This window comes from Pseudorca crassidens, chromosome 4 (assembly GCF_039906515.1).
Source record: "Pseudorca crassidens isolate mPseCra1 chromosome 4, mPseCra1.hap1, whole genome shotgun sequence".
NCBI lineage: Eukaryota > Metazoa > Chordata > Mammalia > Artiodactyla > Delphinidae > Pseudorca > Pseudorca crassidens.
This window is the reverse complement of record NC_090299.1, coordinates 10,051,235-10,077,530: the sequence shown is the minus strand read 5'-3', so window position 1 is coordinate 10,077,530 and position 26,296 is coordinate 10,051,235. Positions and strand designations below refer to the sequence as shown.

At 34.3% G+C, this 26,296-nt stretch overlaps 1 pseudogene; it reads right to left on the bottom strand.

Annotated features, from left to right (window-relative positions):
- Positions 1-23,574, bottom strand: part of LOC137224146 (large ribosomal subunit protein bL9m-like) — a 35,671-nt pseudogene extending 12,097 nt beyond the window's left edge.
- Positions 23,575-26,296: the final 2,722 nt, after the last annotated feature.

The following is a 26,296-nucleotide window of genomic DNA, read 5'->3' as shown; positions in this document are numbered from 1 at the left end:
CCACCCTAACTCACTCCTAGACTTCTACAGTAGTCTACTAACTTTTCTCTTACTTCCATTGTTGTTCACTAAATATAACCCTCATAGAGCCACTAGACTAGCCTTCTAGAAATTTAATTAGAACTATATCACTACCTTCCAAACCTCCTTTTTTCTAGCCCCACTTAAAACTTCCATTGGTTTCCCCTTGCATCCAAATTAAAATCAGTTTGTTAAATAGTATAAAGGGTCTATATAATATAGCCTTTGTTTACCTCCTATCTGACTGCATTTTCTAACACTCTCCTCTCATTCACAGAGCACCAACTACAGTGGCTTTTAAAACCTCAAGCTTTCCCTTGCTGCCCCCTCTGCTCTTTCCACGAGTCAGTCAAGTCTTAGTTTTTTTGTCAGTCAAGTCTTAGTTAAAAATTCACCTCTGGGAGGCCTTTCTTTACTTCACTAAAATTCTAACATACTATTCACAAGTTCCTTTCTAGATCATTTCTTTAAAAATTTTTGTTCATAATGCATCACAGTCAAAACCCATCTTATTTATTTTGTTTACCTGCTTGGTCTCTGTATCCAACCAACAGTATAGATAAGCACTATGTGAGCAGAAATTCTCAGTCTCATTCATGCTGTTTTTAGTGTGCAGAACACTCTCTTGTGAAATTTAAATTTTGGAAAAGGTTTCCTTAATTCCTAGAGAAGACACTTTGATGTTCATACTTTAAAATATATGGTATCCTTTTGATATTCTTGATTTCCGGATCTGGAGTGCCTCTCCTATTGAAAGTGCTCAGCTCATGCTGACAACAATTTTGCTTGAAAACCACTGCTATATGCAAACAAATACACAAATATAAATGATGTATCTAACCAAATGCAACTCTACATAGAAAACTGAACTAATTTTACGGAGTGGCAAAATTGTTGTTTCTTTTGAAGGGTGAATATAAACTGTCATTTGATTCAATATTTGATTTATAGCACTCTTCAAATGTATTTTATGTAAATTTAAAAATTTTCAGAATAATTAATGGCAGTAGTGAGGAACGAATTTCTATTTGAGCGTTTATAAAAGGTCACTTCTGAGTACATAAAAGTATTTAATAGTTTGTCTCTGTTAAGATTTGGTCCCAAGGCTGACATTTCTTTTAAAAGAATTGATTGTGCTGATAATGAGCAGTTAACTTTGTTATTTATTTGTTTGTTTGTTTTTTCTGCTTAGCATGTTTTTCCATACCTTTTCTTCTAAAAAACACTACCGCATCTCCTTTAGAGAACTTCTCTCCCACTACCTGTGGTTCTGGTCAGATTATCATTCATTGAACCTAAACCTGGGATACAGGCTTTTGGTCCAAAAGTAGGAAAAGTGTCCCATTGCTCAGAATTTTCTGAACTGTTAGTAGGTAATATTTTTCTCTTCTTTTTGGATTTCATATCATAAGGGTGTTAAGACTGGAGCTGCTGAAAGTCTTCCAGAAAATCGAAGCAGCCTATTTGCAGAAGAAAAAAATTAAACCAAGAGTTGAAGAAAACCAAAGACGAGCAAAGGTAAACAAATGAGAGAGAAAGAAATTTGATTTTATTTATTTGAATTTTAGAGTCCAGGTGAGGTAAATAATCTTTTCATAATGATTAATTTGTTATGATGTTCTATTATTTTCAACCAAATAAATCCTGATTAATAAAGAGATACTTAATAACTTTCCTTCAAATGAATATTGAATATACTAAATAAATCCATTTTTTAAATTACCTCTGGGAAATTGTTACTTCTACTGTATTAAAGTTGAGTATTCAAGAAATATTATATGATGGAGATAATGGAAGATGATTCCATGTTCCAATTCAATCCTTGACTTGGAAAAAAAAAAGACTATCTAATGTCCTTCATAATAGGTCATTACCTGTGCCTTTTCTTTTGAAAAGTGAATATAAATGCTGTCATTTAATTCAATATTTGATTTATAGCACTCTTCAAATGTATTTTATGTAATTTTTTTTAAATTTTGGAGTAATTAATGGCAGTAGTGAGGAATGAATTCTATTTGAGGGTCTATAGGTTACTGCTGAGCATGTAAAAATATTTAATAGTTTGTTAAGATTTGGTCCCAAATCTGACAATTAGTTCATTTCTTTTAAAATATTGATTGTGCTGATAATGAGGACTTATCTTAAGTTGGGCAACTTTAGGTCAGTACTGAAAATGAAATTTTCTGTGTCCTATTCCTGAGTGCTAAAAGAGATTAGAAGCTCTTCTAAAATAAGCTTCTACATAATGAGACATTCATGGGTGCCATTTAGCATATTACCGTTACAGTGAGCTTCATTACATGTGGTAGTAACTTGCATAAGTAAACGTGCCTTCTGAAGTAACTAATTTTACTAGGCAGTGATCTAAGTTTCCGAATGAACAGACTACTTTATGAAACTAATTTACTAGCATATCTTAGGTTTTCTAATATAACATGGTGTTAAGATAATTTCATTTTGATAATCTTCTATTTACTTAGAAAGTACTTCAGTGGGAAAATAAATTTTCAGGTACTGCTTCACTCATACTGCAGGAAAAATGTGCTTCCTTTATTGTATAACATTTTATGTAATCAACATTTTTATGTATTATACAACGGGGAAAATCTTATCTCTTAATATTAATACTTTGATTATTATTACTATCAATCCAAATTATACTGATTGACACAAATTGTTCATAATTGCTATATACCAACAAAATGCTTTATGCTTTGTTTTACCTTACACGAAGTTAGAGATTTTTAAAGATCTTTCATTTGCAAACTGATTTTAATTTTCTTTAAGTCTGTACCTCCTTTTTGGATGTGACTGATATTTTCTTACTTATTTATAGGAAATGTTCTCCATTTCTATAGTTTTGTCATTTCAAGAGTGTTATGCAAACAGATTCAAATAGTATGTAGCCTTTGGGGCCTGGCTTTTTTTCACCCAGAATCATTCTCTGGAGATGTATCAATAGTTGTATGTATCAGTAGTTCCTTTTTTGATTATTTCTGAGTGCTGTTCTGTGGTATGGAAGTACCACAGTTTGTTTAGCTATTCACCCATTGGAGAGCATCTGGGTTGTCTGTTTTCTGACAATGTGAATACAGTTGCTATAAACATTCATGTACAGGTTTTTATGTGAGCACAAATTTTTATATTTTTCTAGGCTAAAATTCCCAAGAGTATAATTTCTGGGCTGTATGGTAGTTGTATTTTAAGTTTTTTTTAAGAAACTGGCAAACTCTTTTTCAGAATGTCTATGTCATTTTATATTCCAAGCAGCAAAGTATGATTGACACAGTTTCATTGTATCCATGCTGGCAGTCGTTATTATCATATATTAAAAATTTTAGCCATTCTAATAGATGTGTAGTGATACATCCTTGTGGTTGTAATTTCCATTTTCTTAACACCTAATGAAAGCGAGTATTTTTTTCATGCACTTTTTGGCATCCGTATATCCTCTTCAGTGAAATTTCTCCTCATGTCTTCTGCCCATTTTCTAATTGACTTTTTTTTGTTTGCTTTTACTGTTGAGTTTTAAGAGTCCTTTCTACGGTCTAGATACAAGTCTTTTGTCAAATATATGGTTTGCAAATATTTTCTCCCAATCTTTAACTCACTTTTTTTCCTAGTTTTCTTGAGGTCAAATTTTGCAATTTTTGCTGTTATGGCTAGTGCTTTTTGTGTTAAGTTAAAGAACTCTTTGTTTATAGCCCTAAATCCTGAACATATATATAACATACTATATTAATATATATGTGTATATGTATATATACACATGTATATATGTATATATAAATACTATTTATATATAGAGAGAGATATACATATATATGTTCTTGGTTATTAGCTAATTCTATTTTTGGCCAAGAGAACCAAAGCATATCTGGATTGCTTTATTTTCACAAGAAATTGCAAATTTCTTACGTGTGTGTATCAGAAGTTGGTGAAACAGGTCTAGCTGAAAGGGTTACCACTGGCACTGAAAGTAGGGGCAGAAGAACAGCACAATAAACAGAGACGAGTTTGTGATTGGCCTTAGGGCCATAATGATGCTGAAGCAGTACAAGTACTATGAGGATGGCTACAATAAACCCACACCAACCTGTGTAAGTCAGTTGACTGTAGGAAAAAGGAGAGAGATAGATCCTTCCATTCCCAAAGAAATGTGGAATATTTAGATTTGTTTAATTAAATATAATACCTGCCCCTTCCTGAGCAGCACACATAATTTATCCTAGTAGAAGAGATAGGTGTACAAAATATAAGTAACATTTTAGAAAGATAAACAATGATAAAACTGGCAAGGTGGTACTGTAAAAATATTGACTCAAAGGTGATGGTGACGTGGATTGCAGGAAAGAACTTCAAGCATGCCTGAAGCTTATTTCTTCTCCTCCAGTTAAATTGCCTTCATTTCCAAGTGAGTGAAGGTAAACACTCATAGAATGTGCTGGAGTTTAAGGGCTTAGGAAGGTTATCTAGATGGAATGTACTGATCTGTTCTCTGCTCTGTCTGAATAGCTTCTTTTGTACAGAAAGTTTTTAAAAAGTCTTTATATTAAGGTAACTTCTTTCATTGTTTTTGTTGGTTTTCTACAATCAAGTGCTGTCATTCCTATGACAAAATTGCTATCATGAAAATAATACAGAATGACATTCTGAATAGTGACTGGATGGCAAAAGGGGATAGTACTTTAGATTGGAGTGTAAAAGAAAAGCTTCTTATAGGGGGTGTCATTGGAGCTAAAACCCAGTTTAATTCATTCAGCACACAAAAAATGGAGTGGAAAATTCCAAAGAGATTAAAGCATAAGGAGAACGAGTCTAGAGTGGACAGAGAAGAAAGAAGGTCAGTATGGGTGAAGTGTAATGTAGAAAAGGGGGGAAGTAGGAGAGGAGGGAAGAATGGGACCAGATCATGAAGCAAATTTTAAACCACAATAAGAATTTTGGGTTTTAATTTGCAAGCAATGGTAAGGCTTTGGGTATTACTGGGTGGAATGATATCACTCAGGTGGCTGGGTAGAAAGAGTATTGTAGGGGCATTGTAGTAGGAATTGGAAAGGACTCTCTCAAAACTGTGCTATATCTGCTGTCTATGTGCCAGGGTTGGAAAGCTAAGTTTATTTTTTACAGACTCTTTTTTAAGTAAGGTTCTGGATATAAAGAAGGTTCTGTCAATTAAACACTTTATGTGGAAGGAGGAAGTGTTGTGGACACCAACTCCTATGGTTACTGGATTTGGTAGATCCAACAAAGTTGTGGGATTTTTGAAAAGAGCTCTAATCCTGAGGTCCTCTGGGTTTAAAGAAAAATAGCAGGAGAGAAAACTTCTTGATCTGACACCAAATCCCTGAATCCAAGCTTCAATTCCTGTTCCCCAGTTTGCTGGTGTCAGAGATTTCCACAAGGCAGTAATAATTTAAGACCTTGAAAAGCATAGCTACACTCATGACCTCAACGATAGTAGCTCCAGTCACGGGAAGGTTTTGTACCATTTTGTGAGTGTATATGAGAGGCATAACCTGCCCCTTCTGCCCTTCCAATAATAATATGTAACCAAACAGTTCATCATATTCAATTCTTTCCTCCTTAAAATGATTACAGTAGTTTTGTTTTCTGAACTTACTCTTACCGGATTTGGGGGACAAGAGTAGAATCAGTGACACCAGCATTAGGATTCTGTTATAGGAATCTAGGCTTGTGAGCATGGCTGGATCACGATATTATTAGTGGAAATATTGACAGATGATCATATATGGGATGTATTTAGAAGGCAGGGGTTTATCACTGTGGCCAGGGTGGGAGATGCTCTGTTTATGGACCTCCAATTGGTCATTTCCACTACAATAGCTCTTACTCTACAGGTCAAGGAACCAATGAGAATGTTTGGTCAACTGCTAAGCATACACATTCTCATTATATATTAAGGAACTAAAAAATGACCAATGCATGTGTATAATCATCAAGAACTGTGAAGAGTCTGATTTTGCCCTGTTTTCAAGCTAAGATGTTAGCCTGCCACAGTTTCAGGGTTGCTGACAGAGTCTTGGGTCAGAGACAGAAGACAGTTGATTACTAAGAGCAATAGCTGTTTGTATGAGTTCCTCAGGCCCTAATTCCTACAGGCTAATGTGAAGAGGGCCATCCAAAAACTGAGTTGCATTATAGCAGAAGGAATCCTGAACTTAGGGTACATGAATCATTTACAATAGGCAGTAAGCATGCCTTCCCTTTGCTCCAGAGGGATCCAGTTTTTATTATATTGGGCAGCAAACATGCCTGTCATTTGCTCCAGAGGGAGACATCATCTTTATCTTCTAGGGTTTCACTCAAAAAATACGAACTCTATCTTCCAAAGTTGTTCACTATATAATATCTTTGAAAAGATGATTAAGGACACTGGGCAGACAGTGCCAGCACCTCATTCACAGGAGGGACAGAAGTGTGAGAAATCCATGGTCTGATTTATCTTCTACCCAGAGGACTTCTATTAACATTTCTTGAAGAAGTTATGGTGGTCTTTGCCGATATATTCTTTCAGCCTTTGAATGTTTGATAAATACTTTTTGCCCTTTTGTCTTTTAAACTTACAACTCCCTATCTTCTAGCATGCCTTATTTCTGACAAAAAATATACTATCATTCTTATAGTTTTCTTTGAGAGAAATGTAGCTTTTTTTCCCTTTGGTTGATTTGAAGATTTGCTCTTTATAACCGTTTTTAAGCAGTTTGATTTTGATGTGCCTTGGTGTAGGTTCCTTTGTGTTTCATTTTGGAGTGTCCTGAGTTCCTTGGATCTGTAGCTTTCTAGTTTTAGTCTAATTTGGAAAATTTTGGCCATCATTTCTTCAAACATTTTTCTCTCCCACCTCTTTCTCCTCCCCACTGGGGAATGCCATTATATGGATATTAGGTCACTTGAAGATATCCTGGCCCTTATTGATTATCTGTTCATTTGTTTCTTTGTTTTTCCTTTGTTTTTCATTTTTGGTAATTTCTGTTTCTATGTCTTCCAGAGGCTGGTAAGAATAGGAACTATTCTCAGCCCTATGTAATACACAGGTAATGTTCCCATTAATCTTTGACCCCACCTTGGGGATTTTCCTCAAAGGCATGTGCTAAAGAGGACTCATCTGTAGACTTAAGAGCTTCTCTCTGCAGATATGAAAGCTCCTCATTCTCTCTTCTCTGATATTCTTTCTTCCTGTGGACTTTAGCCTCCTTGGTCTGTCTGGATTCCCAGCTTCATCCCCTTTTCTCAGGGAGACTACGGGGCTTCACCTGGATACCTCTCCTACCATGGCCTTCAAAATACAATTGCAAGGACAATTGTAGAGTTCGTCTTGTTTCTCATCTCTCAGGGATTAATGTCATTCATTGCCTAATGTCTAATGTCTTGAACACGGATGTTTCATACATTTTGTCAAGTTTTTAGCCATTTCAGGTAGGAGAGTAGATCTATTTCTTGTTACTCCATCTTGGCTGGAGGACAAGTCTCCTGGGATCTTTCTGATCCCAACTGCTTTTGGTTAGGTTCCCATGAAGTGGAATGTGAGACACGGATTTGAGTAAAAGTGACTTTTTCATGAACCATGTATCTGGGAAAAAAATCGACTTTAAGGGAATAAATGTAGCAGTGAAATGTTGAACAAAGTTGTAGTCTCAGATGAGGCATAATCTTGGCCTGATCCACAGGATTAGGGCTCTGGAGCATAAATCACATTGCAGTGTTTCCTCCTATTTACATAAGTGGGCCAGCTTTGTGTCCTTTCTGTCGATCATAATCTGTGGTCACTGCAAAGGGAGGGGAGCGTGTCCTTCCAGTCACTGATTTTGTTATCACGACAAGAAAGATTCTTTAGAGAAGTGGGAAAGGATGGGAGGGACTGTTGACTGTTAGTAGTCAAAACTAATAGCAGGGCTTCCCTGGTGGCGCAGTGGTTGAGAGTCCGCCTGCCGATGCAGGGGACATGGGTTTGTGCCCCGGTCTGGGAAGATCCCACATGCCGCGGAGCGGCTGGGCCCGTCAGCCATGGGCGCTGAGCCTGCGCGTCCAGAGCCTGTGCTCCGCAATGGGAGAGGCCACAACAGTGAGAGGCCCGCGTACCGCAAAACAAAAAAAGAAAAAAACCCCAGAAAAACAAAGTAGATATTTGGACAGGAAATCGTATCATCTACCATATACACAATAATGTATGTATATGTGTGTGTGTATATATATATATATATATATATATATATATATAGTGATTGACAATACTAGACTTTACGCCGAATGTTTCCATTTATATAAAGCTAAACATAATCATAATGGAACCTCATCTGGATCGGAGAGCATATGTGACTCATTTTTCTGTAAAGGGAGAAGCTAATTAACCCAACATTCACATTAGTTATTACCTCTTGTTTGTTGCTGGTGAGGGAGGACAATTCTGAAAAAATCTTCACTTTCTTAACCTCTATGGGGGAAACAAAGATATTTATTTTATCACAGTCCTTTAAACTGTCTGAATACTTTATATACACAAGTACATCCTTGCTCTCTTGGACTGCAATTCAGCGTGTGGCAGGTGACGGGAGAAAGGAATCGACTCTGGCTTTTCAACAAATGCGCACTAAGATACGAGTAGAGTAGAACCCGTTTAACTTTCAATAGAGACACAAGGGTACACTCAGCAAGAATGAGGATTCAAATTTAAGGAATTAAGTAAACATCACAGGATTTCATTTAGATTGTTAAAAGGCAATAATAGCAAACACCATCGTCAAAGACTATTGCCTCAATTTCCCGCACTGAATTGGAAGTCCAAGTGCATATAATATTTTAAAAGCATAGATTTGATATGTAAAATTTCATTTAAAACAATATTGTTAGATAGCTAACATAGCTGTAATTGTAAATGATATTCTGAGTATACCGTTTACTTAAGTTAATCTCATAGTAATGTATCTAAATTGTGTGTTGGAATGAATGAACTTTTCCGTTTTGAATGCCCGTACAGGGAAGTGACTTTAAATAACTTTCATTTGTTTTTCTCTTATTCCTACAACTTCAATCACAACTCTTGAGTTCTCTTTTCAAATCAGCATGAACTTTTATATATCCAATTTAGTGAATGCTAAAGCTTTCAGCTTATTTTCAGGAAAAGGAAGAGACGTGAAATTAAAATACATTTTTGAAAATCAGCCATTATTTCTTATTGATACTTTCAGACTGTTTCACATAATGTTCTAATTTAGTGTCTTTCGAAACAAAAACTTTATAAGAAATGCAATTTACATTGCAGCCTAGTGCCTATGACTACATAGAGACACATAAAGAAACATAATCAAAGCACAAGTTTCATATAGCACTTCTTGGCTTCACTACATGTGATTTATACATCTGGTATTTATTGATGCATTTTCTGTTTTATAACCTTTTATGCTTAGGGAAAACTAGGTAATATATGTCAAATCCACAGTTTGAAAAACATGAATTTAATAAATGCCAGAAACCAGAATATTGTTAAGCAAGATGGGTTTTAAATTGCTTTTGCACTTTTATTATCAACTACAATTGTTCATCCAAAGGATGGACTAATTGCTGTTTCTTTGGAAGAAAAATCTTTCTTCGTAAAGCGTATCATTGCCCTTCTGAGTAGAATGACATTTGGGGCCTTAATTAATGAGTGGGTAATACATATTAGTGGGATTTAGTGAGATTCATTTTTAAACAATAAACAAAGATTCTACAAAAACTATTTCTTTTTCTCTTCAGAATATCAACAACAACAAAATAGCTTTTGGATCAATTTGCAGAATATAGAAGCAAATTCTGTGTCATTACTTTGGAATCCTATCCTTGTCTGCAAATAGGAACCCTTTTTATCCATCATAGGTACCTTATACAACCTATTATACTTTTAATGCCTTTTGATCACATTAAAATACCCAATTGTACCTCCAAGGGCAAAATTTTGCATAAATTGATATTTAACATTAAGGGTAGACTCCCAAATGAGTTAGAAAAAATAGTTTTGCAAATATTTACATCTGTTTTATCAGTGTTAAGTATATTATCTTTCAAAGGGTTTATGAGCCACCATATTGGCTTAAATACCACATGCTGATATAACCATACTTACTATACATAAACACACATTATAACAAACACTTCTTTTGATTTATGACTTTTCTTTCCTTAGCACCTAGATCTCTGCCTGGTATATACTAGGTACTCAATAAATAGTTTTAATTAATTGAACACCATAATAGTCTTATATAATCATATTTTCATAAATTATGACATACATTAAATGTTATATTGACCAAGAGGAAATAGCCTTGCAAGAAAGTAAAAACTTCAAGAAAGAAGCAGTGCTATTTTAATGAGTTATTGATGAATTGCTCCAGGATAGCAGAAAAGCATTTATATACTGTAGCTAGTTTAAAGACAGGTGACCTTTTAAGAGATTAGTTAACCTTTCAGAAATTTTGGAGAGTTACTGTTTTGAAAGATAAAGGTCAGAGTAGAACTCAGAATGCAGTTGTTGTCTCCTGTGTTTGTTGCTATGCCTCTTAATTTCCAATAAATTAATTCAAAATGTAGAGTCTGTTCAGAAGTAGATCTAGTTTTAAGATGAAAGAATGGTATTGGTTCACATATTTTTCAGGTACTAGAAATGAATAATCACAATATGAAAACTCAAAATCCTAACTTATTTATGAATTTCACCTTTAATCTCATTTAGTGCTAAAAAGTTACTAAGACAAAATGTGTTTGATTAAAAAAAAAAGCACGATGCTTCTGGTTATTGTTTCTCTTTAAGAAAAATTCATTTCATCTTTCATTTCACCCCAAAAATCTTTTTTTTTTCTGGACTTAGTGTTCATGATTCCTTTCCTATAAGTCTTAAACCCAATGTTTACATATTTCCTTAGATGTGTTAACACCAAAAGGAAAATAGAGCAGAGTGTTTAGAAAAAAGTAGTATAAAATAGCATTTCTGTGCCAAGCTTTCAAATACTTGAAATACTTTAGGAAATAACATAAAAATATTTTAACATTTATAGATTTTGGTCAGGTTGTGATAAGTAAAGGATCATTAACCTGACCTACATGCTCTCTTTCTTCTTTGTAGTTTCCTATGTTCATATTTTAAAATGCATACAATTTGCTTCTTGACCTATTCATTTCAAAAGAAACCACCTTCTAGTTTGAAAATGAAGAAAATGTATTTTTCTGCTAGATTTGATGATATGTACAAAGATGTCAAGCCAATTTTATATTACCTAAACGTATAACTTAGTTTCTGACGTTTTATTCATACTCAACTGTGAAACAAATATAGATCATACAGTGCCCAGACTTAAGAAAACATAAAAAAATCAAAGGGTAAACATCATATTGTAACAACAATAGTCCTATTTGAATAAGCTAGCACTATTTTGGAGATGGCAATGAACATACTGATAGAAATTTCACCTATTCAAAAATCCGTCCATATTTTTACAATAAATTGTGCTTTATATGATAATTATTATTCACCAGTTGTCATCATTTCAACGTCAGTGTAGCCTTAAAAATGAACAAAACCTTGATTGGTGTTTGAATCGTCTGGATTCATTAAACAAGCACAGGGAGGAAAAGAGAAGAAAATTGAACTTGGGTGAAGGATATTTTTAATAAATAAGAGGTTTCTTTCAGTCTAATTCAGGATTGACTTTATTATTGTGCTATGCGAAAGTCTCTTTGAGTGGTGGGATATTATTAAAAACACGGGTATAATCCTATTGGTACACAATGCTGTGAGAAGGCCATATTGAGGGCAACTGCCGAATACATCTCTCATGTTAAAAAGTCAGGAGGTAGCTCCTGGTTTAGTAACCAGATTCTTTCATCTAACAATTGTGATATTTCTGAGTGTGAGTACTTTGTGCTTCTGGGCCAAGATGACTGCTGTATTGTCTGAAATTACATCACATTCTAGGAAGCTGAATAGAGGGATGGACGAAGACAAAGTGGCAAGTTGGTCCACCATATGTCTCTAACCCTCAGTATACTATTAATGTGCAATGTACTCAATTTTAGTTTTTGTTTCTATTTTTGAACATGTCTAATTATTTTTCATGTTTAATATGTTATGATTTTCTCAGGAGTCCGCTGAAGACCAGAGGAAAATATCTTAAAATTTTCTTTTCTTTTTAGTATTAAAATAAAATTCATTGGGGCTTCCCTGGTGGCGCAGTGGTTGAGAGTCCGCCTGCCGATGCAGGGGACTCAGGTTCGTGCCCCGGTCCGGGAGGATCCCACATGCTGCGGAGCGGCTGGGCCCGTGAGCCATGGCCGCTGAGCCTGCGCGTCTGGAGCCTGTGCTCCGCAACGAGAGAGGCCACAACAGTGAGAGGCTCACGTACCGCAAAAAAAAAAATAAAAAATAAAATAAAATAAAATTCATTGTATGTTACAATTACTTGTATGGGTTGACTGGATCCTCTTATAAATCTCAAATACATTATGTGTTCTTAAATTATTTTTTGATGTCTTGAAACCTTTTGCTGTTATCATCTTAGAAATTATTTCATCACTCATCCGTTATTCTAAACCATGCTAAAAAAATACTCATATGAAGAGATGCTAATGTCACCAGGTTATTCAGTTGCTCCAGATATTGCATTATTATTTCAAGACGGTGCAAAGGAAACTAATTGATAGTCTGCTTTTAGCTTTCATTGAGCACAACTGAGAATTCGGAGTTTCTCATTTTCCGCCCATAATGGCAAAGAGAAGAAAACTGGTGAGGTTAGATGTTTTGTAACTATTAGAATATAAATACAAGAAGACATATAATTGTCTAGAACTACACTGTCCAATATGGTAGCCACTAATAGCCACATGTGGCTTGTGAGCCCCTGAAATGTGCTCAAATTAGAATGTTTATTAAGCATAAACTACACACCATGTTTTGAAAACTTTGTATGAGAAAACAGAAAGCAAAATATCTCATACTTTATATTTATTTCATGTTGGAATGATAATGTTAATATTTTGGATGTATTAAAAATATATTATTAAAAATAGCTTTGGGGGGAGGGATAAATTGGAAAATTGGGATTGACGTATACACACTACTATGTATAAAATAGGTAACTAATAAGCACAGGGAACTCTATTCAATACTCTATAATGACCTGTATGGGAAAAGAATCTAAAAAGGGTGGATATATGTATATGTATAACTGATTCACTTTGCTGTACAGCAGAAACTAGCACAACATTGGAAACCAACTATACTCCAATAAAAATTAAAAAATTAGTTGCACCCATTTCTTTTTACATTTTCAATGTGACTCTTAAGAAATTTTAAAATCACACATTTGGCTCACATGATTTTATTAGACAGCACTGTCCTAGACACTAACAATGACAGTGAAATTGACCCTATAAATGCAGTCTCAGACTATGAGTTTTCAGACTACAATGTCCTAGTTAAATTTCCTCAAACTCAAGAATCAATTTGTAAAGTATATATTTCTTAGTAAATAAAATATATATGATATCCTCATCCAGGTAGTCATTCAGCAGAAAGGACTTCATCATACATTTCTAAAAGAATTGGACCATCCTCTTGCTGCAAGGAATAATGACAGTGTCCTTTCAGCCTTTATGACATTTGTGCTCCAAAATATACCTGATACAAAGAGGTTTACTATACTTATTTTTTTTAAGTTTTAAAAAATTTATTTTATTCAAGTATAGTTGATTTATAGTGTGTATTATATTTATTTTTTTATTAAAATTTCTAATAAAATTTTTTTTTACTATCCCTTCATTATTAATCTACATTGATGATAAAATGATTTTTTAAAAATTCAAAAGGACCTTTGGAGTCAGGTGGTAACTGGTGATGTGTTTCCTGGTATACTGAAGGTTAGGGGTTTTCACTGAGGGTAAAGGATTTTTTTCCAGAAGATGTCACTCAAAAATTCACATATTTCACTGTCCAGAATTTAATCATATCTCCTGGTAAGGTGGTTACCAGGAATTACAGTATTCATTTTGAATGACTATGTGCTTAGCTAAAATACTTACAGGTTTTTATTTCTGAAGAAGTAGGAGAGAGTAGATACTGGGGTAGAATACACCAGTCTCTGCCAAAGACTCTATTCACATTTTTTCCTCCAATTGTGGCTTAGAAAATTTGACAAAAATGCTTAAATACTTATAGGCATGATTTAAACTGTATCAAGATCCAAAATTTGATACTCTTTACTTAAATGGGAAGGAAAAAATTACTTATTATTTGTTATTTTCTAAACCTTCTCTCAAGGGATTCTTGAGAGAATCCCTTCATTGTTGGAGTGAAGGGATTCTTAAACTTTCTGGTTAAGGTATCCTGATCTGTTATTATTTGAAGCAGTTTTTCTCTATCTTAAGCAGTCTCTTTATAGCCACCTCCTTCTCCCTATTCCAGAAGGCGTTTGAGTGTGAAAGTTTCTGCAACCCCTGGATGGAGGAGAAGACTCCGTAACATAATATAGAACTTTTTTCTTTGACCTTTAGTTGGACTCAGCCACAAGATTGTTGGCTTCAGTGGTCTCCAAATTGCTTGTACTTGTATCTGTCAAGATGACCACTGATGAAATTTTCCATTCTCTTGTTGGGTGAGTGCCCAGTGCTTTTCCCTGCCAAACCCAGTTTTAATCACACAGATTTGGCAGACTCTTCTTGAGTTTCAGCCAGGTCCTCCACCTGGGACCTGTGTTAGGATGTCCATTGATTATCACCCTTTAGGGTAAGGACGTCTCTTCCTTTCATGACACACCTATGGATCTCAACTCAGCCTTGAGGTATGCTGGAAATTTGTGGTTCATTTTCCTGATGAATAGAACTTGTAAAAACTTCTGGAGTACTACTCTGGTTCTCTCTTAGCCTGCCATGTCATGCCATCATTTTTAGTTTGTTTTAGACCTTCTGGCTTAATTTGGGAATGCTTGCTTAGTGGACAACCCATACAAAATTCCAGAAGTTAATAAGGGTACAGTCTCTTAGCTTTCTATTCCAAATTATGTAACATCTCACTTTCTAGGATTTTGTCATGGAGGATAGGAACAGGAACATATTTGCCTGATAATATGATTTCCCTACAACTATCCCCCCATTCTCTTTCTGTCCTTCTAGGGACAGGCATGCTCTATTTTACTTTTCCTTTACATCTGGTGGAGACCAGCTCTGTGTCATCATAGCCTTCTCCTTCCCCAAGTTGAATTCATCTCTCACATTCCTTGCAATTAAAAAAAAATCACTGAGCAGGTAGGTGGTAAAACCTTAGCTAGAAAACAAAAGTGATTACTTGAGAATATTTTAATCCCACTATGACATTACCTATAATTAATTAAATAAGATCACAAGCAACTAAGAGAAAGTAAGTTTTTTGTTTTTGACAATCTATAGCCAAGGCAATTGTTAGATGTTCTTTGGTATACAAAAAGTTGAAGACAGTACCTAACCTCAAGTCTCAAGTACATGGCCAAACAGTCATAGAAAGGATAAATATAAAACTCTTAGATGGCACCTGGAGTGTCAAGTGAGTTGATAGGAGCTGAAAAGTACAGCCAATGATTTCTGACTGACATAGATCAGGCAGCACAAAGATGTTGATTGATATTCAACGGGGGCCATAAATAAGTGCCCATTTAGTTAAAGATAGAGTAGAATTGGGGGTTATTTGGATTAGATTGTGTTGCAGTTGATAACCAGTATTCATTCTATTAAAGATTACATTGTATACTTAGCTTTCATCAGGAATGTGTAAGAAAATGGTATGTAAGTTATATCATTTGGTCCTGAAGGTTTTTGAGGATGAGTGCCATTTTGCAATGATGTGGAAGAACACTGATATGGCAGGGATCTGAAGGAGAGACTGAAGTAAGGAGAGACCTGGGGAAGACTACTGGGAATATCTAAGCATCAGGTAATAAAACTGGAATTAGTACAGTGGACAATAGCAATGTATTTGAGAAGTATTTGAATGCTGTAGTAGATGACGATAAGTGGTGCTGGGAAAACTGGACAGTTACATGTAAAAGAATGAAATTAGAACACTACCTAACACCATACACAAAAATAAACTCCAAATGGATTAAAGACCTAAATGTAAGATCAGACACTATAAAACTCTTAGAGGAAAACATAGGAAAAACACTCTTTGACATAAACCGCAGCAAGATCTTTTTTGACCCACCTCCTAGAATAATGGAAATAAAAACAAAAATAAACAAATGCAACTTAATTAAACTTCAAAGCTTTTGCCCAGCAAAGGAAACCATAAACAGGACAAAAAGACAACCCTCAGAATGGGAGAAAATATTTGCAAATGAAACAACTGACAAAGGATTAATCTCCAAAATATACAAACACCTCATGGAGCTCAATATCCAAAAAAGTAATTCAATCAAAAAATGGGTGGAAGACCTAAATAGACATTTCACCAAGGAAGACATACAGATGGCCAAGAGGCACATGAAAAGATGCTCAACATCACTAATTATTAGAGAAATGCAGATCATATCTATAATGAGGTATCACTTCACACTGGTCAGAATGGCCATCATCAAAAAATCTAGGAACAATAAATGCTGGAAAGGGTGTGAATGCTCCTGCACTGTTGGTGGGAATGTAAACTGATACAACCACTATGGAGAGCAGTATGGAGGTTCCTTAAAAAACTAAGAATAGAACTACTATATGACCCAGCAATCCCACTACTGTACATATACCCTGAGAAAACCATAATTCAGAAAGAGTCAATACCACAATGTTCATTGCAGCTCTATTTACAATAGCCAGGACATGGAAGCAACCTAAGTGTCCATCGACAGATGAATGGATAAAGAAGATGTGGCACATATATGCAATGGAATATTACTCAGCCATAAAAAGAAATGAAACTAAGTTATTTGTAGTGAGGTGGATGCACCTAGAGACCGTCATACAGAATGAAGTCAGAAAGAGAAAAACAAATACCATATGCTAACACATACATATGGAATCTAAAAAATATAAAATAAATAATGGTACTGATGAACCTAGTGGCAAGGCAGGAATAAAGACGTAGACATAGAGAATGGACTTGAGGACACGGCGGGGGAGGGGGAAGCTGGGGCGAAGTGAGAGTAGCATGGACATATATACACTACCGAATGTAAAATAGATAGCTAGTGGGAAGCAGCTGCATAGCACAGGGAGATCAGCTCGGTGCTTTGTGACCACCTAAAGGAGTGGGATAGGGAGGGTGGGAGGGAGGCTCAAGGGGGAGGAGATATGGGGATACATGTATGCATATGACTGATTCACCTTGTACAACAGAAACTAACACAGTATTGTGAAGCAATTATACTCCAATAAAGATCTATTAAAAAAAATAAAAAGAAATGATGGACAGCAGTGTTAGTCATAGCTGTGACTGAAACTCACACACGTTTCCTGGTTATGTGACCCTGGAGAATTTCTTCAACCTGTCTTCCTTGTTTTCTTACTTCAAAAATGAGAATAAAAAGAGCTGACTAACAGATCCATTGTCATGATTAAGAAAACTTTAATGAGAAAATTTAAGCATAATATCTAGAAAATTATAGAAGCTCAGAATGTTTTCAGTGTTGATAATACTAGATAATTCAATGGAAATAAAAAAAGGAAGTGAGTCTTTGGATCTAAAATTAAGGCACCATGAGAATATTGATATCATGAATCATGAAGAGTAAGCAAACTTTTGAGATGGAAGTGGACAAAACGGCAGCCCAGCTATCCATTCCTCTACTCTGGGCTTACTCCCAGACCAGAAATGGGTTGTGAGGCATTATGCCCTGGACAGCCTGTTTATTTGCTTTCACTCTCCCCTAGAACAGGGATGAACATGGCCTTCTGCTCTTCGATTGTGTGTAACTCCCCTATGAATGCCAGAAAGTAAATTTGCCAAAGTATAATAGTTTGCTGTTGGGACAGTACAAAGAGGACAAGAAGGAAGTAGCTTTTATAAAAGCTTTAAATGGATGTATTGACTAATTCTAGTTGATTTTAGATCCCTTCACAGAGAAATAGCCTTGGTTCTTCCCTTGATATATTGACATTGTTATATACCTTTAGAAAATATCCCTCAGAAAAAATGTCATCAGTCTATCTTCACCTCCTTCAGTTCCCATATAATCCAGAACAGCTTGTAAAAGCTCATCTGTAGTTTTTGTGACAAAAACATCACCCTCTGAATCTGGAAAATTCTCTCAAACATGTCGTTTAGATGGCAGATTTTACCTTAGAATTCTCTGCTGTCTTGGACTTAAGTAGAGGAAAGCTTGGAAGCTAAGGTAGTCATTATTCCCACCCCCAAGCACAGTTGGTTAGCCCAGGCCTGGACATCTGACTCAAACTGGGCAAATCAACACCGTTTCCCAGGATAGTGACCTGTACTCCCTTCCTGGTAGCAGTGATATGAGGAGCTAGTTTTTGATAGTCCTGGTTTGTGCCATGTTGATGAAGCTAGTCTGCATAAAAAGAAGGAACATCTAGACAAAGGAGAGTAGTAAGAGTAAAAGGGGATGGGGAAGGGGGCAAGGGATGAAGGAGAGAAAGATGAACAGAATGATGGAAGAAGGGGGGGAGAGAAGGAGAGAAGAAGGGGGAGACGTTTTGTGAAATTCCCTTTTTGCTTAAGAACATATCAAATTAGTGTTATCCCACTTGTAGTTCAATAAAAAAGTTTTCACAATTACATCTCATCTTTCTGGAATTTATATTCCTACAGTGCCCATGATGACTTTTAAATGACCGTTTAGCTAACATCTTTATTGCTGAGAGATTGATATACTATTTTTTTTCAAATTAAATTCACAGTTTTGTTACAAAGAATTACTAAGCTCTGATATCAAATACTGATTCAATATTTATCATGTGAATAAATGATTATTCACCTCAAATACTGACCTGGGATCTGCATTTGAAAACAAGTTGAAATAAGGATATTGCAGGAATTTTTCTCTCTCTCCTTTTGTAAATCAGCCTTTCTGAATATTTTCTAACTAGCTTTTCCATACTTTGTGTCTTATGTTCTGAGTCTAACTTCTGAATTTCATATTAGCAAGATAATTTAACTTATGTGTTTATACAGACTATCAACACCTTATCTCTGATTTTCAAATTAAATAGTGTTCTGAAATAATCATGCAGTAAATTTGTAGCCTGCATATGAATCTCTTTGAGTTAGTAAAAAAATGTTAAAAGTTGTAGTGTTACTAAGAAAAAAATATCAAGTAGCTTGTTTTCTATTTTTTATTACAATTGTAATTTTGTCACCTGGGGTATTTTTTTTCTCCCAATTAGTAGCACATCATGATTTTAAGAACTAAAAATAGAAAAGAAGAAAAAGTAAAAACCTGACTATAGCTTTCACATATTGAAAAATGTCACTGGTGGTCATTCCTAGCATGTAATATTAAGGAAGATGAAAATATGTTTTTTTATTAAATGTAATACTATTGTTACTAGAAGTGAACTAATTCTTACAAATAAAGCATAGGTTGATAACTCAGCTAAGCACTTCTTATTTGATTAAAATGTTACTTTCTTATTTTCTTTTTACTTTAGTCATTCTTTTTTCCCCCTTACTCCTTCCCTCGCTTCCTACTGCCCTTCATCCCTCCTTAATTCCATCCAAAACTGGTTCTTGACTATAAGCAACTTGTAAAGCAAGAAATTTGGAGTTAAATCAGAATAATTAAAGGGTTTAAGTAAGAGATTGGTAAAACAAGTTTGGCGACTGGGTGAAGGATGGATTGAATGGTGGGTTTAACATAACTACCAAGTCTAGGGAGACCAATTTGAGGTTGTTTCTGTAAGATAGGTGAGATGGTGGCCAGAGTAAGACAGCAACAACAGACACTGAGAAAATTAAATAACATTGGGAGAAATTTGGGAGGTAAAATTGATAGAAATTAATAACTGTGTTAGGAGTTAAGAGCATGGAGCCAACGATCCCAAAGTTTATACCTTAATGAACAGTGACTTTTGCTGTCATAAGGAACGTAAGTTTTGAAGGTAGAGTGACCCATAAATGTACATGGGAACATGACAATAGATGTTAATAAGATTTAGACAGAAGATAAATATTTTATAGACCGTGGAAATAATTGAATACCCTATGTATGTTTGGAGAAGACAGTATACAGAATACTGAGGACCAAGGGCAAGACAGGATAGGAAGGGTCAGCTGTGCTCCCAGTAAAGATTTTATCACATATTTTGTTTCTCTCTATATATGACAAGTTTATGTTGGCTTGATTCTAGAGTTAAGCTCAAAGTTTAGTGCATATTATTAATCTGTGTCAAGTAAACAAGTGGGATACAAAACCATATTAGGACATTAGTGGAAAAACAGAGCTATAGTGCTAGGCACTTAAGTTGAAGTCATATCACTGAACAAGTGACACAGCCACTGCAGCTCTTGTCCTAGAACCGAATAATACTAGTGTATAGAGCTGAAAAAATGTGATCAGATATTATGAGTTGAAAGAGGCCACACAGAGGAATCAATCAACTTTTCTATCTACTCCCAGAATCCCTACAGAATTCTGACAAATAGCTAGCCAGTTTGTATTTTATTTCTAGAAAACAAGATCTACTATAGAAAAGACTTCCTTCTGATTATAAACTAGAAACCCCATCTGAAAACAAAGTGAATGCAATTTGCTGAAATTTGTTTTTGATAAGCTCATGTTGACTACTGAATCAACTATGGAAGGACTAAAATTACTATGAAACAGGGAAGAGAGAGAATATATTATAAATTCCCAACACTTAAAATGGACTTTTCTTGAGAATGCAAACATGGTTCCAGTATAGTTTTCAAGATACATAATGCAATGCTGAATTTCATATTTACTTTTAGCCTAGTCTATGTAAAATACTGAACATAATTATGTTATATTTAATATAAAATATTGACTATTTGATCTTTATATAACGCCACATAATAATTTAGAAGCCCATCATATGCCTAAATCTGTGTTAATATATGCACATTTAAATGTATTTACAAATCAGAAACTTTCAATAAACTATTTTGACATGTAAAGAAATTTAATATAAAATAATATCATTGGGCAATAGTCAAGGAAATTTGCTTACTAAATTGCTAAAGAAATTCGTAATAAAATATGCCTTCCTTAAAAGGAAATTTCCTTGGAAATTAGATCATTAGATTGTATCATAATGAGTCTCCATAAATATATATCTTTTAGTGTAGAGTATTTTAAAAACAAATGCTTTCAACCTGTTTCCTGCTGTTATGTTTCATATACATCTAGATCTTTGGGGCTGCGAATATATGACTGAAGTATTGAAATCCATAACTTTATATATATTTTAATATCTTGGTCATGAACATGAATGAAAGTTTACAAGTCTTGTATATTAACATTAAAGTCATAAACTGTGTGAAGAACAAAAGTAATTCTTCATCACAAACATGTATATTTTAATTTGTTCATAGTTTGCAGTTTAATTAGATATACATATAATTTATTGGTCACTATACACAAAACTATACAAGAAAAACATGTTTTAAAAATTTTCACTAGTTTTACATTGGGCTTCTTAGCTCACTGGAATCAATATTTCAGCTTCTCTTCACTTCTCATATCTAGATTATACAGACAATAGAATGCACTGGTTGGGGTGAAAAACAAAGAAATATCTGGGTTTAATTAAGGACTCTAGTGCATCATTTAAGTGATATAGTGAATGATTATGAAATTTTGCTCAGTCAGTCCTAGAAATGTTCAGATATTTACCAATTTAAACCAAAATACTTTTTCCCATTTTGATAGAGAACTGTACTTAATGGCCACTGTGGTAATGACTGTGGTCATGTCCTCAACTAGATTTAAAGGTTGAATCAGCTATAATGTAATAATTAATTTATGGCATATGTAGATTGATTGAGTAAATAAAATGATTATATTTCTATGTTATGTATACTTCATATTAATTCAGTAGGAATTAGAGTAATATATCTAACAGCAGACCATCCTGCTTTTATCTTTTATATGTGTGGAATCTTGTTAATCCAATGGTTTTTACGTTTTTCAGTTTTAATATATTCAGAGTTTACAGAATTCTCACTTAACAAATATCTATTTCCTGGTCTAAGTAAATCTACCTAAATTAACCTTATGAAATATATGTTATTTTCTTATCCCCATTTTACATGTGAAGAAACTAAAGATCAGAGAGCTTAAGTATCTTGCCCAACGCCACAGACCTGTAAAATGGAAGAAAAGACTCTAAGAATAGTTCTTTTAAATTCGTATCTAGTACTACTTCCACAATTCTGCTGCCTTGGTAAAGTAATTTTTGTGAAAGTCATATTAAAATTAGAATGCTAAATTATTAATTTATTATAAATAATAATATCACATGAAAAAAAATTACTAGTTAATAAATTCTTTCTTTCCCTAGTAAAGACCCAGTTTTTCTTTTCTTTTTTTAAAATTAATTAATTAATTTATTGATTTATTGATTTATTTATTTTTGGCTGTGTTGGGTCTTTGTTGCTGCGGGCTTTCTTTAGTTGCAGCAAGCAGGGGCTACTCTTTGTTGCGGTGCGCAGGCTTCTCATTGTGGTTTTGTTGCGGAGCATGGGCTGTAGGTGCGCAGGCTTCAGTAGTTGTGGCTCACGGGCTCTAGAGCACAGCCTCAGTAGTTGTGGCGCACGGGCTTAGTTGCTCCACGGCATGTGGGATCTTCCCGGACCAAGGCTCGAACCTGTGTTCCCTACATTGGCAGGCAGATTTTTAACCACTGCACCACCAGGGAAACCCCCAGTTTTTCTTTTAATGACCCTGGAGTATTAAGTTTCAAGATCTGTTTTCATGAGACTCTCAGTAATTTAAATTTTCATTTTTGCATTATAGAGATGCAAGTCAGGCCCATGTATTGTGTACTGTGGCAAATAAATTGGTATAATGTTTTAGGTGTCTTGAATTTCTCCTCAAATTATATTTTTTAAAGTAATACTTACATATTGGTCAAAAGTCATTCTTCTCTCAGCCTCTGTGAATTCTAAAACACACAGTTTGAGGGTTGAGATTATGCACTGGGTGTGATGGTTAATTTCATGTTAACTTGACTGGGCTAAGGGATGCCCAGGTGGTGGGTAAAACATGATTTCTGAAAAAAAAAAAAAGAGAAATCAATATGTAGAATACTACCCAGACAATGAAAAAAAAAAAAAAAAGAAAAACATTATTTCTGGGTATGTCTGTAAAGGTGTTTCCAGAAGAGATTAGCATTTAAGTTGGTAGCCTGAGTAAACAACATCCAGTTTTTCTAGGGCCTGAAGAGAACAAAAAGATGGAATAAGGGCTGATTTTCTCTCTGGTTGAACTGGGCATCCATCTTGTCCTGACCTTGAACATTGGCACTCCTGATTCTCAGGCCTTCTGACTCGGGCTGAATTACAACACTGGCTTTCCTGGTTCTACAGTTTGCAGGTGGTAAATCATGGAAGGTCTCAGCCTCCATAATTGCATGAGTCAATTTCTATAATAAATTCCTCTCTGTCTCTCTGTATATACGTATCTCCTTTTTGTTCTGTGGAGAACCCTGGCTAATATACCAGCTCCTACAATTGTGTTTTGCTGTGATTTAAAACTTTTTCATTGTTCCTAGAATTATTTATTGATGTTTATTAATATTTGATGGGGTTGTTAATCTCTAGTGAATTAGATTTTTAAAAAATACCACCTTCACCCATTTCTCCCACCTCCTCTTCTTTTTTTTTGGATCTAAGACACTTAAAATCTTTCAATTGGTTAAAAGATCTATTAGAAGCTTTTTAATAAAAAAAAAAGTACAAAAAGCTTTTAAAAATATTTCATATCCCCCTTGTGGAAAATACAAACTTTTATCATAATATTTATTGAAATAAAGCTCAAGAAAATTGAGATTCTCTTATTTTCTCTAATTGTGAAATATTTTATACATTTTAATAGTTCGTAGTTAAATGTTGCAGAGCAAAAATGCTTCAAATGAAATGTTTTTAAATAGTTTTTTATTTCAGATGTTTTAAATATTTTGTATAGTTTCATTATTGGAATTAGTGACTTTTTAAATTATGAAATTCATAGGGAAATTTTATGGAAATTGCTATTTCATATATATATATATATATTACCTTGACATAATTCTTTGAATATCCCAAATTTATATTATAAGAAATTATGTAAAATATCTAATTTATCAGAAGTTAAATTCATTACCTTTTTAAAATTCCATCTTGTACTCACTGAAATTTATTCTAAACCACATGCATAGGTCAAACACATTCCCTAGAAATCCAGATAAGGAAAAGATTAAGCAAGTAACAGTTAAAAGCCTAATTAGTGTATTTCACCTTCATCATCAAACCTAAGGAGAGAAGTGATCAAAACCTTTTAATGGTCAGAAATGAGTGAGTTTGTAGGCATTATCTTTTGTTTAAAATAACTGTTTTCTACATTATTTCTGAAGGTCAGTTTTTGGCCTCATTTGGAAGAGGTTCAAAAATTTTAGATTTAAAAGAAAATTATAGAATGATATTTTTAAAACCTTATTTCACACATTTTTCATAATTGAAGTATATTAAAGTGGTAGAAACTAATTCCACAAAATTATTAAAAATAAGTAATCTAAACTTAATTGCAAAATTAGTCATGATTACATTTATATAGTATTAATTATTTTATTTTTTATGTTAACACATTGTTTTTAACATTTTTTAAAGCAGAATAATTTAAATTATATTTTCACATGGGAAAATAAAAGCATATACTTGAAACCTGTAAAGACTCAAATTAAAATGAAAGAAATTATGAACAAATTCAAACATATTGATTTTTTTTTATGGGTAAAGCCCTAGAGCAATTTATTTTATTTATTTATTTATTTTTACATCTTTATTGGAGTATAATTGCTTTACAATGTTGTGTTAGTTTCTGCTGTATACTAAAGTGAATGTATATATATATCCCTATATCCCCTCCCTCTTGAGCCTCCCTCCCACCCTCCTTATCCCACCCCTCTAGGTGGTCACAAAGCACCGAGCTGATCTCCCTGTGCTATGCAGCTGCTTCCCACTAGCTAACTATTTTACATTTGGTAGTGTATATATGTCCATGCCACCCTCTCACTTCATCCCAGCTTCCCCTTCCCCCTACTCCCATGTCCTCAAGTCCATTCTCTACATCTGCATCTTTATTCCTGTCCTGCAACTAGGTTCATCAGAACCATTTTTTTTAGATTCCATGTACATGTGTTAGCATACGGTGTTTGTTTTTCTCTTTCTGACTTACTTCACTCTGTATGACAGACTCTAAGTGCATCCATATCACTACAAATAACTCAATTTCGTCTCTTTTATGGCTGATTAATATTCCATTGTATATGTGTGCCACATCTTCTTTATCCATTTATCTGTCGATGGACATTTAGGTTGCTTCCATGTCCTGGCTATTGTAAACAGTACTGCAATGAACATTGTGGTACATGACTCTTTTTGAATTATGGTTTTCTCTGGGTATATGCCCAGTAGTGGGATTGCTGGATCATATGGTAATTCTATTTTTAGTTTTTTAAGGAACCTCCATACTGTTCTCCATAGTGGCTGTATCAATTTACATTCCCAGAAACATAGTGATATTTGAAAGACTAGATGATTTAAAATCAAAGAATCTTTTATATTAATCACTAACAGTTTTTGATTATTGGTAAAAGGCATTTTCATTTATGTAAATTAATTCATATAATTATCATAGTATTAATACTTCCCACATTTATAAAAGAGAAAATTAAGGCAAAATATAGTTATGGTCCAAGATAACTGTCATAGCCAGGATTTAAACATATGCTCTTTGTGCTGGTGTAAAAGTTTAAATCACTATGTTATGAGGTGGCTACCTCATATTTAACTTGATTGCCTAGAAAAGAGAAACACTATACCAGTTACAAAGAGTGAATTGATTCATAAGATTTACTTGCAATTTGTGACTGGCTAAACAAGTCTATTTCACTGGAGAGACAGATTCGAACAACTGCATGAAGTCATTACTCTTGCATTGATACATGTATATAAACACATACATATATACATTTTGTCCATTTGTTTCTATCAGGTTTCTGTTTATATGTGTGTACACAGTTGGTCCTCACTATCTGTGGGTTCCACGTCCTGGTATTCAACCAACCATGGGCCAGAAATATTCAGGAA